This window comes from Carassius carassius, chromosome 25 (assembly GCF_963082965.1).
Source record: "Carassius carassius chromosome 25, fCarCar2.1, whole genome shotgun sequence".
Classification (NCBI taxonomy): Eukaryota; Metazoa; Chordata; class Actinopteri; order Cypriniformes; family Cyprinidae; genus Carassius; species Carassius carassius.
In genome coordinates, this window is record NC_081779.1 from 4,827,038 (window position 1) to 4,842,027 (window position 14,990).

A 14,990-nucleotide genomic window follows, 5' to 3' on the forward strand; every position below is an offset into this window, starting at 1 on the left:
AGAGTATTGAAGTATGTTTCACAAGAAAACATTTTATTCTTCAAGATGTATTGTTTAATTTAATGTGTTACTGCTGTTTCTGAGTATGGGTCACCATACTTGGCTGAATGTCACTTCACTTCACTTCACTTTTTTTTTTTTTTTTTTCACTTTTTCTGTTATTATTTGTGAAATGTACAAGCAATTTTTGAGTGAAAACTCAAACTTTCATTTTTTGTATCTTTTTTTTCAATTGTGGAAATTGCTTTTTTTCAGTGTACCATACTTCACTGTAAAAAAATAGTTTCTAATCTTAGAAATAAAGATTAAATAATCTTAGAAACAAAGATTATTGCAGTATTTTTATGAATAAATCCAATTTTTTCTTCTTCAAAATTTCATGTTTTAATTAAATGTGTTTGTGTTTGAATTGTTTGTAAAATTCACCAGCAATTTCTGAAAGAAAATTGTTTCCACAGCAGTTTTTCAGTGTACTCAAAGACAATGTTTACTGTGGAGAAATGTGCTTTTTAAATCAATAGTAGACTTTATACATTATGCATTGTGCAGTATTGAATGAGTAGCAGGCTAGTAATCAATTCCAAACAATAATTCATTGAAAGAAAACAGGTGACAAAGAGTTATTAAAGTTAAAATATTTCAAAAACAAGTTTGTCCCTACATGAGCAGCTCTAAGTAACATGACAGATTTCATTCAAAGCAATATTTACTCATTGCTCATCTGAGAGACACCGCCTGGGGAGATGACGGCTCTGTTAACCTATTAAAAGGAGTTTCATGGGTTCACTAGCAGCTAATCTACACTGACAGCATCTGTGACAAGACAAATGATTTGGACTTGTCTCTCAATTGTTTAGGAAAAAAGCACCAATCACACTCATAGTAAGGCACTTACAATAGAAGTAAAGAGGCAGGCAATAAACACTAAAACACACATCCTTTATAGCCACAAGACATCAAAAGTGTATTCATAAAACTAGCATGTCTTCTTTCCCTTGTGAAAAATAAGTACAATTTGAGCAAGAAGATTATTACTTAATATAGAAATAATATATTAAAGTATAAAATAATTGTAATATTTTCAGACACACAATGCATGTTATCTGTGCATTTTACATAATTAGAACTTTTCTGTATATGTAATTACTTCCAATGCCCCTGTCCAATTTTCACAGACATTTGTAAATTAAACAATGATTATTGGAGTGCATTTTAAGTCAATATGTTACTTGCCGTTTCTTTCCTTCTAAGTGAATGTTTTTTTTCCCCCAAGTAAATTTGATAACTTTTTTAGTGTACGGATGGATTTAAAGGGATAGTTCACCCAAAAATGATTCATAATTTATGCACCCTCCACTTGTTCCAAACCTGTATAAGTTTCCTATACAGTTAGCCATCCAAAACAGTTGACAGTAGCCACTGACTTTCATAGTATTTTTTTTATTTATTTTATAATATGGAAGCCAATGGATACTGTCAACTGTTTGATTATCAAAATATCATCTTATCATCTCGATAGAAGAAAGAAACTTGTGGTGACATATCCCTTAAAGATATGTTTTGAACAATGCACATGTAAACAAATATTTGAATCGTATTGAAAAAAAAGGATAGGATTAGGATTGGATTCAGTACATGTAAACAAACCTGCTACATCATTTGAATAAAATCACTTTCTGTAGTAACCAACATCAGATTCAATAGAGCTTAACCTGTATTGAATGTCCTTAACCATGCCTTTAAATTCTGAAGCTTGTTGTTGGCATAAAAAGGTCAATTATCATTATCCATTCCTCTTGATGAGGACAATTGAGTTGCTATTCTTTGGCATTGGTTTAATCACCAGATGGATGATGCTTTTTATTTGCTTAAATGAAAGTTGGTAAGGATGCAACACACCATGCTGGACAATAACACTCATTATCTGTCCTTCTGCAGAGCATGCTGCTCTCGTCTGTTAGCATACGGTGCCAGCCATGTTGTCTGACTGCGCTGGTCTTGCCAGCTTCAGAGACACTGAGGCAGCGGCTGCCATACCAAAAAAGGCACTTCAAATTGGCTCTTTGATGCACTGAGACAGAAAAGTAGAGGAAGTGGGGAGTGCATGCATCGAACGCTAGAGTGAGTTTTGGAATGAAGAGATGCTAAAAGGAAAAAAAAAAAACATGTCATTCCACTATAGGGATGTGCAAAATTACATATTTTTATAATGGACTAGTTGAAAGTGGAACTGTTTTTAACTGGACATGCTGTCTGTACATGAAAAATGGCACAATGCACAAATTTAAAGTGTAATGGACATATGTTTACTCCTAGTTTCCACAAGATAATACGTTAGAATCCAATAGGGAATAAACGCATAAATACATGTTTAGAACTAAAAGAGAAGATGAGAGATGTGACAAAGACAAATCAATGCAGTAACTACTACCACATTTTTATTCAGATCACTCTCCTGGAAACATGCAAATGTACATGCAAAAACACACGTTCAATGATTTTGCATATGGAATTATTCCATACATCAGTGCATTGGCCATTAAGAGATTATAGCAAACAGATGCCCTCTGGTTGACGCTAATCATCTCCCAACACTCTGCCGTACTCTGGGTGTTTTTTTTTTTTTTTTTTTTTTTCTGAAGGCATATGAAAGTAGACTTTAGAACATGAAAACCTCAAATGATGAGTCTCACTGCACTAGCTCACATCCATTGGAATTTATTTAATTATAGTGAATTTTGTGCATTGAATAATAGTTTGTGCAGTGATCTAGGATTTAATTTAAGCCCTAATTAAATAAAGATGGAGTTTAGCATATTTCAGAGTGAAATAGGAAATTTGTCTGTGAAAAGTCATTATTTGATGAAATACTATGAAAATAAAGTTCCCTTTCAGTCGGTCATGTTCGACGTTACGAATGGGACCTCGCCCGAGAGCCTAATCACCTTCGAGTGGTACAAAACGAGCTAATGGCACACAAAGTACCTTGGTCTGCAGCATTTGCATCGCAAGCTCCGCCCCGCAGAGCGGGTATATAAGGAGCAACGCGAGCAAATCGCATTCAAGCTTTCGCTTCGGAGCCGAGCACATCGTGTGCTGCTTTGACCAGAGTGCTACAAGCAAGAGTCACTAGTGTTGGTGTGACGGCGCGATTCAGTGGTTTGTTTGGGTTTCCTGCGACAGCTCCCGCGTTCCCCTGAGCGCTCCAACACCTCTGAAAGAGCAAATTTCTTTCACAAAAGAGATACGGGCCGATTTGCGTCTTTTTAAAGATGTCATTTCGCCCATGTGTTTCTGGGTGCGGTCGATACATCGCTCCTCGTGACGGCCACGATCGTTGTGTCACGTGTCTCGTCACCGAGGACGCCCCCCTGCGGCCTCCTCCACTCCCGCTCGGCCACAGCAGCAGCCTTCACCCCAACCGCAGCGAGGAGATGGCCGCAGAAGGGTGGCACAACCCTTCTCTGCCCCTAAGCCTGCCAAACGCCAGGCCAAGCGGCGTTCCTGAGACGGGCGACCCGGAGTTGGAGACGTCAACTCATCAGGAGATGGTAGCAGGACCACTCCTTCCCCCGGAGGATGGCCGGGGAAAAATCCTTTGTTGTCACCACCTCCGGGTCCCAGGAGGCCACGAACGACAGTTGGAGACGTGCTTCCTCGCCGCTCTCGTTCTCCTCTTCCCTTGCCAGTTTCCATGCAAAGCCGGCTCAAGAACGCTTCGCCTTCTCATGCCCTCTTTGCTACTTGGAGTCAGACGAGTGCCCGCACTCCGCCCCCGCTAAGGGACGCTATGCCTCCGGGGCTGTCTGCTCCACCACGCTGCCCCACTGTGGGTACGCCTGTAGTCCCCTTGACCCCGCTGGTTCGGTTCCTGGGAGCCTGGCTAGAGCTCCCCAGGCCTTCCCGCTGGCTCATCCGGACGCTCAGGCTCGGCTACGCGGTTCAGTTCGCCCAGCGTCCCCCCAGGTTTCGGGGTGTCCATGCGACGATGGTGGGCAAAGATGCCCGTCATGCGCGCGGAGGACGCGACCCTGCTGGCAAAGGGCGCGATAGAGCCGGTCCCTCCAGCCGACAAGAAGTCCAGTTTTTACAGCCCTTACTTCATAGTACCCAAGAAGACAGGTGGGTTACGGCCAATCCTGGACTTGCGTGTCTTTTCGAATGCATTCGTCCGATGGATTGGTTTGCAGCAATCGACCTGAAGGACGCGTACTTTCATGTCTCCATTCTTCCTCGACACAGACTGTTTCTTCAGTTTGCTTTCGAGGGGCAGGCATATCAGTACAAGGGTTCTCCCATTAGGGTTGGCACTGTCTCCCCGCGTCTTTACGAAGGTCGCGAAGGGAGCCCTGGCTCCTCTTAGGGAACAAGGTGTCCGTATCCTCAACTACCTCGACGACTGGCTCACTAGCTCACTCTCGAGAGCGGTTGTGCGAGCACAGGGATCTGGTGCTCAGACACCTTGCCCGACTGGGTGTTCAGGTCAACTGGGAAAAGAGCAAGCTCTCCCCTGTGCAGAGGATCTCTTTTCTCGGTATGGAAATAGACTCGGTCACCATGTTCGCGTGGCTTACGAACGAGCGCGCGCAGTCACTGCTGAATTGCCTGAGACAATTTGAGGGCAAGAGAGCGGTTCCACTGAAACTGTTTCAGAGGCTCCTGGGGCATATGGCATCCGCGGCGGCGGTCATACCGCTCGGGCTACTCCATATGAGACCGCTTCAGCACTGGCTTCACGACCGAGTCCCGAGATGGGCATGGCAACAGGGCACGCTCCGAGTGACCATCACTCCGGCCTGCCGCCGATACTTCTTCCCGGGGTTGGACCCCTCGTTTCTACGGGCCAGCGTGCCCCTAGAACCGGTATCCAGACATGTTGTTGTGTCAACAGATGCCTCTGCCACAGGCTGGGGTGCCATGTGCAACGGGCATGCTGCGTCGGGCTCCTGGACAGGACCCCGACTTCAGTGGCATGTCAATTGCCTCGAGTTGTTAGCAGTACGGCTTGCTCTGCACCGCTTCAGGGCCCTGCTGAAGGACAAGCACGTTCTGGTCCGTACGGACAACACTGCGACCGTACCATACATCAACCATCAGGGTGGTCTACGCTCCCGCCGCATGTCGCAACTCGCTCACCATCTCCTCTTGTGGAGTCACAATCATCTGAGGTCGCTTCGTGCCATTCACATTCCGGGCAGGCTCAATCGTGCAGCTGACGAGCTCTCACGGCAGCAGTCTCGTCCCGGGGAATGGAGACTCCACCCCCAGTCGCTTCAGCTGATTTGGGAACAATTCGGAGACGCTCAGGTAGACCTGTTTGCCTCTCCAGAAAATTCCCACTCCCAGTTGTTTTTCTCCCTGACCAAGGGCACTCTCGGCATGGACGCCCTGGCACACAGCTGGCCGCTGGGCCTGCGCAAGTATGCGTTTCCCCCAGTGAGTCTTCTTGCACAGATGTTGTGCAAGATCAGGGAGGATGAGGAGCAGGTCCTCATGGTTGCGCCTTTTTGGCCCGGCCGGACCTGGTTCCCCGAACTTGTACTCCTCGCGACAGCCCCTTCCTGGCCAATTCCTCTGAGGAACGACCTTCTTTCTCAGAGACGGGGCACCCTCTGGCACCCACGTCCCGACCTGTGGAACCTATATGTGTGGGTCCTGGACGGGTCACGGAAGGTTTAGGTACCTTGCCACCACAGGTGGTAGCTCCTGACAGCTTTGGCTTCAGTGAAGAGGGTCGGGGACCTGCAGGCATTTTCAGTTGACGAAGCGTGCCTGGAATTCGGGCCGGCTAACTCTCACGTTATATTGAGACCCTGGCCTGGGTACGTGCCCAAAGTTCCCACCACTCCTTTTAGGGATCAGGTGGTGAACTTGCAAGTGCTGCCCCTGGAGGAGGCAGACCCAGCCCTGGCGCTGCTCTGTCCAGTACGTGCGGATTCCCCTTTCTGGGCAATCCCACATGTGTATGTCCACTGTAAGTCTCTCCGCAGCATTTCCCTTGGCAAGCCCCTTGCCAGCTCTGTCATTGAAACTACCACCCTGTGGGCTGGGTACCTCAGAGTTCTTTTGTATCACCACCTGGGTGGATACCTGCCTTCTGTAAGTCCTCCCACGGGCAGGCAGCCTGCTAGCATACGTCCAGCTGGAATATGCTAACCAGTGTATTCTGTGTAAGTTATGAGCCCTCACTCTTGCTGGCCTCACGACAGGGTGCTATCACTCACACAGGTCGCTGGAAGACAGCCATGTGGCGTTTTGTAAGGGACCCAATTGGCAACATCGAAAGTGACAGACTGAAAGGGAATGTCTCGGTTACGTATGTAACCCTCGTTCCCTGAAGGATGGAACAGAGACGTTAAGTCCCCTTGCCACATTGCTGTTCCGCTGAAAGGCCGGGTCACTGGCTCGGCTCCTCAGCGAAGACTTGAATGCCAGTTGCTCGCGTTGCTCCTTATATACCCGCTCTGCATGGCGGAGCTCGTGATGCAAATCCCGCAGACCAAGGTACTTTGAGTGCCATTGGCTCGTTTTTGTACCACTCGAAGGTGATTGGGCTCTCGGGCACGATCCCATTCGTAACGTCTCCGTTCCCTCCTTCAGGGAACGAGGGTTACATACGTAACCAAGACGTTTTCTTTAAACTGAAGTACACTGATAAATCATCCACAAGAAGAGCTGAAGCACTTATTAAGATAACAAACAGGGTACATTTTGATGTTGCTTGATTATGAGAAATAAAGTTGCAACTGTGAGATGTTAAGCAAAAGAAATTAAGTTTCATTTGTGAGGAAACTTTATAATCACAATAAAAAAAAAAAAAACTTGTTGCAATTTTCACAAATATTGCAATTATAATTTTTTAGCTAATTAATTACAAGAAATAATATTGCAACTTTGTCAAATTGTGAGAAATAGTTACAATTGTGAGAGATACAACCCCCCCCCCCCAAAAAAAAAAACCCCACCCATTTTCAAGAAATAGTTGCCATTTATGATTGCATTTTTTTCTTTCTAATTATGAGAAATGAAGCATAAATTTTGGCCTGATTAATTGCAAAAATAAATTTACTTCTGTGAGATATTAAGTAAAATTTTTAGAAATAAAGTTACAATTGTAAGATATAAAACTAAAAATAATAATAAATGCAAAACACCATTCCAAAAACTTGTTGAACTTTATGATTCTTTTTTCCTAATTACACGAAATAAAGCTGCAACTGAGCTATCAAGTCAATTTCCAAGAAAGTTGCAATTGCGAGATTTATGAATGTGTTTGTTGAAAATAATTTATGAAAATGAATTGTTGGATCGCAATTGTCGTAACTGCAAATCACACATAAGTCTACATATATGAAATTCTCGTTCCTGTTCCTGAGTGATTTTTTCAGTACTTCTATTCTCTCATATGCACTGCTATCTACCTCTCTCTCATTTCTCCCGCTTTGCCTAGTTTTCTCAATAATCGTCACCTTCTTACTTCTTTTCCCATCCATTGTGGTAATCTTTCTCCATTTTTTCCCCATCCATTGCTTCTCTGGGGCTGCCTTTCAGTTCCTGACGACCGAGATGGTAAAAGAAATGGGGCCGAATTATTGCCTGAGATAACAGGAACCTTGTATATACGCTTGTGTAAGTGTGTGTGTGTCAGTCTGCATACGTGTGTAAGCCGTGTAACTGCACAACCCTTTCTCAACACATGGGTTTCTCACATGGAAAGCTACAAGAAAATATAATGCAGTCAGAATGTAATTCATTCACACATAATGACATGTTTTGCCACACCATCAAACATAAAACTGGGTCAGCCATCAAGGAGGACACGAACCAAAGCTGAGCAGATTTTTACATTATGTAAATGGCGCTGTCTGGTTGAGATCACCAGAGTAGTATAAATAGCTTGGTTTCTGTGGTTTCTTATAAAGCGCAACTCATAAATATGGCCAGACAATCATCAGCCACACAGTTCCCGTCTTTGCTGCTCTCTCTGTTGCTGTCACAAATACTTTATCCTCTGTTCTCTAGATCTGTCCGTCCGCTTCACTCAAATCCTCTCACAAACATATTCTGAACAACAGACACTCTGTTTTTAAGCACAAAGCAGCAAAGAAACAGGAAGACATTAAACTGATAAAATAGAGCATTTTCAAAGCAGGGACACATTAAGTGTACTGGAAGAGTGAAAACAGATGGCAAAAGCAGTAATGAACAGTTAGATGAACAGATGATGAGTTACAGTACGCTGAAGAATCAAATTAACATTCTTATGTTAAGAATGGAATATTAGCATTGATTGGAAAGATAACTGGCTCTGCCCAAAACTTCCGCCATTGGTTGATTGTGTTGGGCTAGTCGGGATGTTCAAAAAATGTAAGCAGTGTTTACACTTTTATTATATTGTTTAATGCTTTGTATATACAAATATCTATAAATGTATTCTTTACTTATTCAGTTATATAAAATATAAAATTTTTAATCAATTCATTTTTTATCCGCTTAGAAAATCACCACGTTTTACTTCATATCACCATACTTAACTCATGTAACTACTCATGTAACTGTCTTTAAATAGGGAAAACATGGAAGTGTTTGGTGGCTTCTAAATTCATCCTTGTTTGGATCCTAAGGAATGAATGGTAATAAACGCTAACATAGTGGTGCCACGCGCGTCAGCGATTAAGTGCACGCACTGAGACGGGAGAGGTACGTAACAACTCGTCTAATTTGAGGGAAGAACATAGGGAAATATGGAAAAATTTCCATAAAGTATTTTTACATTGACAATGTAATTAATGTTATGTTGAATAAAAATAAGTATATTTTATTTGTGAAATGATGTTCAGCTGTTCATTTTAATTCAACTTATTTTCGGGTCATCGGTCATCAAAGCTCTGTAAACACTGCATGTCATGATGGCTACAGTCACAGAGATGTACCTTTAATTTCACCAGGCTGATTACTCACTAAAAAGCCCTCAAATATCGTGTTTTCAAATTTCAAGTCATTTCAGGTTTGATTTTGACATGCCATGAAGCGTGATATCTATGGGTGAGTTAGTCTTTCCTTTAACAGCATGATTTATTCATTCAGACCGATTTGCATACATAAATACAAGAAGTGGGATTTATTTATTAATATTAAGTATAGATATACACATACATATAACTGCTATATACACATGCACTCATGCAATAAATACAAGAGGTCAATGGAATATGAAGAGCAGCTAAGGGCACTAAAGAGGCAGCAATCTCTGAGCACTGACATTATGTCTAATGTAGCATGCCAACCTTCTCTTTCCTTCCACTCCTATCAGTTCAAACACAATAAACTACAGTAATAGTTATTGTTTTTTAGCTTTTTAATCACATTGCAAATTATGACCAAATAGAATTGCCACTTGCCTTGTCTTAAAGCCTTAATTTTATCTGAAGTACTAAAATAATGAATAATTCCAAAAAATTCCATCATTTAGACAGGAATAAATAAGTGTAATGTAAAACTCTCACTTTCTATTTCCGCATGTGCATTTTATAGATAGAAAGAAAGACAGAGACATTTACTTACAATGTTGAGGGTTGGAATAAGTCCCACTCTACACTACTTCCCACTGAATATTCAGTTTTTAGAATATTCAGCACTCAAGAACAACAGACAAGCGAAACAAAGGCTGGGATTCTTTTACAAGAGAATACAGTGCATTCTCCGACAGAAAAAAAAAAACCTTTTACTTTCTGTCAGACAACGATTCTAGTTGCTATTTTCTGCCATCTGAGCCTTAAAAAGTAAATGAATGCACACTGAATCAGAGGACCAGGGCCGGTTTCCACTGACACCAGTGCCAAAGGGATGCGACAGCAGAAGACTCTGTCAAGCCCTGTCTGTAAAGAGCAGCAGGTGTCTCAGTGGAAGGCTGAAACAACATCGCTTTATTTCCATCACACCAGATGTGAGCTATGACAGGGAGCATAAAGGTGAATTCAGAGGGGGCGATAATATAGCTTACTCTCTGCAGCTCTCCGTGCACGCATTCATTAGAGAACAGTACAACCCTTTCATCATTAATAATGATCAGTATAACACAATTCAGAAATTTTTCATGGTTTAAATGTCTATGATAAACCAACTAATTGCAGATTCAGTCTACATTAGTTTCCATCACTCCTGTACAAAACATAGTCCATAATCAATTTCCTAATAATAATAAATAAAAACATTTCCTAAAGCAATATTATGGATAGAGGACTCATATTTTAACCAGAACCAGTGGTTTGAAGTTAAAAATGTCTTAATGATGGATTTGTTCCTAAGAAACACACAGCTTTTTGCTCCACAAGACATTAATTGATGGACTGGGGTCGTGTGGATTTATCAGCTGTTTGAACTGTAAAGTATGGAGTAGATTTTCAGCAAATTTTCATTTTGGGTGAATCATTCCTTTAAAAGACTATAAATATAAATGTGCAAAAATCCTTAACATACTTCAGTCTGCCTGCAGAGGAATAAAATCAGCCTCGTAAACAACTAAAATCAATGATGGGTCGCCTAAATAGCCCATAGCTGGAGCCACTGACATTACAGAGTGTCCTGTTGTTTTCTAGTTAATGCTGCATGAACATGATTGTGTGTTGTTTAAACCAAACTTTGTGTCAAATATGGACTAACCCCGCTGTTGGGTTAAATATTTTTAATTAAAATTTTAACCCAAAAGTTGGGTTGAGACGACCAAGCATTTTTTAGAGTGCAAAGTTTGACATTGCATTTTTGCACCATCCATAAATTCATCTGTCATCACGGCTCATCATTACGAAACTATCAAATGGCACTGATTAAATGATAATTTTTGTCAATTTGCATTCACCCCTATGATTGTAAATCATCGTGTAATCAGAAATACAGCCCACTGCATCAATGTTTACATTTAATCAGCATCTTGACTGGTTGTTTTGGATATTAACCAATTTGTGATTTATAATTATTGGTTGTTTGTTAATTTCCTGTATTTACTCTGTTGGAAAACTAACAAATGATTTTTTACACATTAAGCTGATTGCATTTTATGTGAAGAAGCAATCTAATAAGTTGGCTTTAACCTCAAGCTTGGCTATAATTATCAATCGACCCATCTGAATTTCTAAGGGCCTCTATGGCAAATGTTCCCCGCTAAGAAGAAAACTAAGTTTGGAAAGCAATACTGGCATCTGGGATGTCTGTGCACTTGCATCGAGTAGATACCATTAAGCTTTGTGTCAATCAAAATGCCACAAAACCCACCCATCAATTATGTGAACTTGACTCGAGACTGCGCTGTAAAGGAGTTTATGTTCAAACGTTACTGATAATAAATAACTGCACATTACCAAAGCATGCACTGAAAGGTTAGCCTTGATTTAAACCAGACCTCTAAACCCTTTTCACACAATCAATGACTTGCAGCAACTCATTGACTTGAACTCAATGCAATCTGACAAGAAACATCATCTTAAGAGTAGTTACTAGTCATTGGAAGCACCTAAATATGTGTACTTCCCTACTATGCAGTAGATGAAAAACAGTATGTGAATGAATATTCATAAAATAGTAGGTAAAAAATAAACAGATGACCGTTGAGATAGACACTTTAAATGTGAACATGTGAATGGCAAAAGTAGTCAAATGACAACAACATGGCGAATGTAGTACATCCAAATTAGATTCATACTACATACAATAATACTATAGAACACACTTTTTGAACAGTTACTAAATAATTACTCATTCAGAAAAAGTTCCTACTCACCTGGATACAATGGCAGACAAGAAACACTTAGAAAACTAACAACACAGCAACTTTATTTTTTCGCTTCCAGTGTGAAAGGAACTTACTTTTAGAACCGGTTTAATGTTTGAGAGTTGAAACCAGTTTTCACTTTCATTTAAATCACTCAAACTTCAACAAAAACATACTATAACACAAACAGTCCCTCACAAAGTCTGCGTTTGTAAATCTTTGCAACTAAAATTATCCATAATCCCAGTCACGAAAATAGGTAGGCCTAGCACACAAGTTATTTTAAACAGAGGCGTTCTGTTTCCTTTAATTAAAATAACTTATATAAATAATTGTACAATTATTGCTCTGACATCAATGTTAATATATTCAACATAACTTGAAATTTTTTTTTTCTCCTAGGTTTATTTTACTAGCGATTTTACGTAGGAAATCAGTAAACGCGCCCGTTCGCGAGGCGTTTACCGCGGATTTTCATTCGCTCCCACAAAAATCGCTGCTTTTAAGTTATGAATAAAGTAAATTGGCTAACAAAATACAATTAAACAGTCAAATATACAACAACAACAGTCGCAATTTTTCATCATAGGAATCGAACCCGGATGTCTCGCAGCTCATACATGCTAACGATTCACTAAGTTTAGGTTCTTGAGGTTTTTAATATTTGTCATTAGTTAAACTGGTTTGTGCGCTAATCAACGACCCTGAAAAGCTCTGGCAGTTCAAACGCGTTACGTTTCCACGCAATATTTCAACGAGCATCTAACGGAGTTGACGATCACGCGCACGTGAAACCGGTTTCGCCAGACACGAATCATATTAGATAAACTTTGGTAATTTAACTATCATTCAAAAGAAATGAGCTTGCATTATGGTCGATATGTAGCAGTGTATCTGCACTCAACTAATGTGAGCTAAAGTTTAGATTCCTGAACATGCAGAACTCAACAATATTCTCTAAATATAATATAATACCAGGCTATACTACAGAGGAGAGCAATCATTTGGGGGGTGAAATTATGCAACATCGCCTGATGTTTCGCATCTATCGTGTGTGACGAATTCCGTTGGGCTTTAAACCAGCTTTCCCGTGGCATGTTACAGAAGTGGCTAATCTGTTATAGAACACGAGCACAAAAAACAACAACAACAATACACACTTAGAGATCTATATGACAACACTAAACTCTAACGATGCATGTGCAAACAACGTGCAGTGATGCACACTAGGTTCATCTAACAGCAGAAGGGTGGTTTCCACAGTCGCCAGGACAAAGTCAGTATAAAAAAAAGCATGCATCAGCACACTTATTTACCTCACAAAATGATCACAATCCACTGGCGAGTGTCTCCCAAAAAAGAAAAAAAGAAAGAAAAAAGAAAAGAAAAATACAGTTCCTGAATCCCTTCTCCGGACCCAAGTCCCCCCGTCCACTTTTATCCAAGTCTGGCAAACGCTGAGCAGTAGAGTCAGTCTGACAGCAGCGGAGCCCTCCGTGAAGCCTCCGGTTGCACGAGCGAGCGAGTGGGCGAGACCTCTAGCGGTTCAGTTTCTACACCATCGGTAATTATTTGAGAATTCTGGCGCATCTATTGCGATGGCCATTCATGCTCGTTCATAGACAGACATCAGGAGAATCGTGTGAGATGTAAGGTTCATGTTCTTGCCGCCATGTCCATCACTGCTGCTACTAGGCTGTCTTGATGACAACGATTTTTGGGGCTCTGGTAATGTCAACTGAATAGGCTCTTTCTCTCTCTCTCTCTCTCTCTCTCTACACACACACACACACACACACACATACATACATATTTAATTATTCAAATACATTTTTTTTAAAGAAGTCCTTTTGTAATAAATTCAAAAAAAAAAAAAACTTTAAACCTATTTGTATTAAAATATATTTTTGCTTAGTACTAATTTCTAAGACCCTCTGTGGTGCAAATCTAATTTATGATGTTGTTTAGATGTCTATCTGGTGTTTTTAACATCTACGATGCTTATGCCTACGTCCTCTATCATCCACTGAAACGCCACTCTCTCATGAAAATACATGCTATTGTTACAGTTTTAAATTTGTATATTTTTCTTACACAAATGCATCGATTCACTTCAGAAGGCCTTTATTAACCCCTCAGAGCCGTGTGGAGTACTTTTTATGAAGGATGGATGCACTTTATTTTGCTTCAAAATCTTGACCACCATTCAATGTCATTATAAAGCTTGGAAGAGCCAGGACATTTTTTTTATTAATCCAATATTATATAGTAAATATGGAGTAGGCAAATACTAAATGTAGCCACATATACTAAATATACAAAACATTTCTCATTGACTGGCATGCATATTACAGCATATTGGCATATTAGCATTTATAATATTATAATATTAATTGTGCCTTATTCTGCATGACCATATTCTATCTCCCTTTATCCACGCCATATCTAAACTTATTTTTAATTAATTTACAGTAAATTAGAGGTTGTAGCTAATGGTAATAGTTAATAGTTTGTTAATAGTAAGAACTGGACCTTAAATAAAGTGAAGCCAAAAAACATTGAAAAATTTTTTAATTTTAACTGAGTTTTAAGGGTTAAGACCAAGGGCGATTCTAGGATTTTCATTTTAGGGGGGCTCAGCCCCCAATAAGGGTATGAAAGGTATGATTAAAAAAATATTATTTGACTATTAGGGTAGGGTTGTATACTACTAACCTTATTGCAATCCACTATTCCATTGTATTCCCTGTATTTCATATATGGCAGTAGGAGTACTGACTGAGCCATATACAACACTGTAAAAAACAAATTGAAATATTTAGATTTTGAATTTGAAAATTACTTAAAAAAAACACAAATCCCTTTACTCTTACTCTAATATATGTATCATGATACACTAATGATTTATTATTACTTAATACAAAATTATATTTAATAATACAAAACAAAATAACTCCACATGATGTTTCTCTCTTGGTTCCATTTAGTGCTTTCAGACAACGATGTGTGTCTTTAATCATTTCTGTGCATGGCTGCATAATGTAATGCCGAAATACACAATAATATGTGTTAAATTTTAAAAAGAAAATTAAAATAAATCATGATCGTTTTCTAAAGTATGTTTTCATGGGTGTTAATCGCTTCATTTTTGTTGGAAGAAAAAAAACTATCACACTTTGATAAGGGCTGAAGGTGAACGCAGCGAAGACGTATTGTATTGGAT

At 40.2% G+C, this 14,990-nt stretch overlaps 1 protein-coding gene across 1 annotated transcript in view; it reads right to left on the minus strand.

Annotated features, from left to right (window-relative positions):
* The window catches only part of LOC132103958 (junction plakoglobin-like), a 70,907-nt gene extending 57,424 nt beyond the window's left edge, over nucleotides 1–13,483 (minus strand). Inside the window, exon 1 of the mRNA XM_059509070.1 lies at nucleotides 13,084–13,483. The gene's annotated coding sequence lies outside the window, so the exon portion shown is untranslated. The remainder of the gene's footprint in view (nucleotides 1–13,083) is intronic.
* Nucleotides 13,484–14,990: the final 1,507 nt, after the last annotated feature.